Genomic DNA, 2,279 nt, shown 5'->3' with positions numbered 1-2,279 from the left:
TCTCACGTCCGTCCGTTCGTACAGTCGTTTTCAGGGTATGGATGTGGCCTCGCGGATATATCGGCACCGTGGAAGCCATTTTCAATTCAATCTGTTAAAAGCACGTCAAAAAGTCATACGGTATTTCACAGGCGCGGTAGATCGCGGCGAGACCGCAGGCTTCATCCGGCGACGGTGCCGCGGTGAATGCCACCCATGCCCTATGGATCTGTCGAAATATATGCCTCTGCATACGCCGGCCTCCATTCGACACCGTTCTCTCTCTACATATTTCTCTATCTTTAATACGAATGCCAACCGGTTCTATGAATAATCCTATGTTCTTTGCTGAATTTTCGTTTCTTTAAGTTCTTTTTTTTCTTTGTCTTTTGTAGGCTGTACCTACGTTTTTGTTGGCAGTATCGGTTTTATTGTGTATCTGTCTATCAGTGGATTGGATCATCAACATAACCAGAAATGATGCAAGAGAGATGGCGATTTTAAAAGTCAACCTAGCTATCTCTAGCTACGTAGGAATTAAGAAGCAGTAATAATTACTAATCAGCTACAAAATTTATTTAATCGGTACGATTGAAGTAGAATTTTGTAATTTTTAAAGATTCGAAGCAGAATCTTTTCTATATTTATGGATAAATATAGTGTTGCGATTGAAGTAGGCAACATGATTTTTGTTTCCTCGCTGACCGATCACAAAGCATTTACCCACGCAAATATCGGAAATTATGATCAGCAGCCTGGTTTTGTACCTGCTCCTCTTTCCTCGTTTGACGTGGCGACCTATGGCCTAATCTCTTTTATCCGATCGGAACCGATTTGATCGGCTATTTTCTTGGTGTTGTTGATCTGTGTAATGTTGGTAAAACATCGTAACTTGATACAAACGCGATTTTGATCTTAATCTCCTGTTTCCCCAGTGCAAACAGCCGAAGGAGAGAAGTGGCTTAGTGTACAAATAAAACGCACAGTGGGTACCTGCTACCATCGATAAATCGGCAACATCTGGAAACAGTTCTAAGATCATAGGGCAAGAATCGTGGGAGATTTCTCGAGGAATTGTTATTTTTGATCTGCAGGTAGGTACACCTACCTGAAAATGTATTTTAGGTAAACAATTATAACTACTGCACTATTTGATATTTTTTTTCATTCTTTGTTGATCTAGTCTATCATTTTTTAAGTTATGTCGTTTTCATGTTTCAGTGACTTTAACATTAAAATAAAAAGCGAAGAAATAATAGAGTGAATAGGTAATACATTGCCTACTTGGAATTTTGTAGGTAGATAAATTAAATATTTAAAAATGTCGATGACGTTCGATTGGAAAAGTAAAGAAGAATTTTCAATGCAGTAAAGTTAATTTATTACTTAGTCGCTAAACAGATATATAGTTGCCAAACTTATTTTAGTCAGTTATTTAATTATTAAATATTTGTTAATTATTTGTCGTAATCGTGAGATATGATTGAATATTAAATAGGTATATATTTAATATTCGCGAGAATCAATTAATTCTTAATGTTTTTAGGGTGCAACTTGTAATAATCCAGGGAAGCAGAGAATCGTGTATATTCGGTTTATAATTGCACGGGTCGCGTAAACGGGAGCGCACGCGGAGGGATTGGCTGATACTTTAAAAGCAGGTGTGCATTACCATAGCTATTGGTTTATTGATTTATCCATCGGCGCGTACGTACGCTTTGAGTGGCTGATATGCCAGAGTAAAAAATGGTCCGTGTCGGTGTAGATCGACGATATCGACGAATACCGTTTCGCGTTACGGGCTTTTAATGTTGCTCAAACCGTCATTGCGTTCTCACTAATGACGCACGAGCGTGGATTAATCGGTTCGTAACCGCGCTGAAACGTGCCATCCACTGAAGAGCGCACGGTCAAACGCATTACTTTCATTTTATCAATTTTCTGTTCTGCCAACTATCCAATACAGTGACATACAGTGAAAGACCAAAGTACCTGTTCGTACAGTTGGTTTACTGTAGAAAGAACCTGTAGTACCTGTATTACATTAATAAATTATAAATTATAAAATCAAGTAATAATTATAAAAATTATATATAAATTATAGTATATTATCAAACGTATATCTATGAATACTGTAATTGAATTAAATGAAAATGTAACAATATATAATTGCACATAGTTAATTGTCAAAAAAAAACAAAGTTCATAAAATATTAAATTTTACTACATAATTTAATTAATAATTGTGTAGATGCATCGATTGTTGTAAGTATTCCTGTATAATAAATAAGTATATACAG

The 2,279-nt window shown here is 36.1% G+C and overlaps 1 long non-coding RNA gene across 1 annotated transcript; it reads left to right on the top strand.

Annotated features, from left to right (window-relative positions):
- The first annotated feature begins 313 nt into the window (after window positions 1–313).
- On the top strand, window positions 314–1,975 carry LOC122536827. Its single transcript, XR_006308481.1, has 4 exons — window positions 314–564; window positions 915–1,073; window positions 1,201–1,347; window positions 1,526–1,975. It is a non-coding gene; the product is annotated as an uncharacterized LOC122536827 (long non-coding RNA).
- Window positions 1,976–2,279: the final 304 nt, after the last annotated feature.

Source organism: Frieseomelitta varia, unplaced genomic scaffold, assembly GCF_011392965.1.
Source record: "Frieseomelitta varia isolate USP_RPSP 00005682 unplaced genomic scaffold, Fvar_1.2 scaffold_873, whole genome shotgun sequence".
In the NCBI taxonomy this organism is placed as follows: domain Eukaryota; kingdom Metazoa; phylum Arthropoda; class Insecta; order Hymenoptera; family Apidae; genus Frieseomelitta; species Frieseomelitta varia.
Note: the sequence above shows the minus strand (reverse complement) of the source record. Positions and strands in the feature narration are given on the sequence as shown.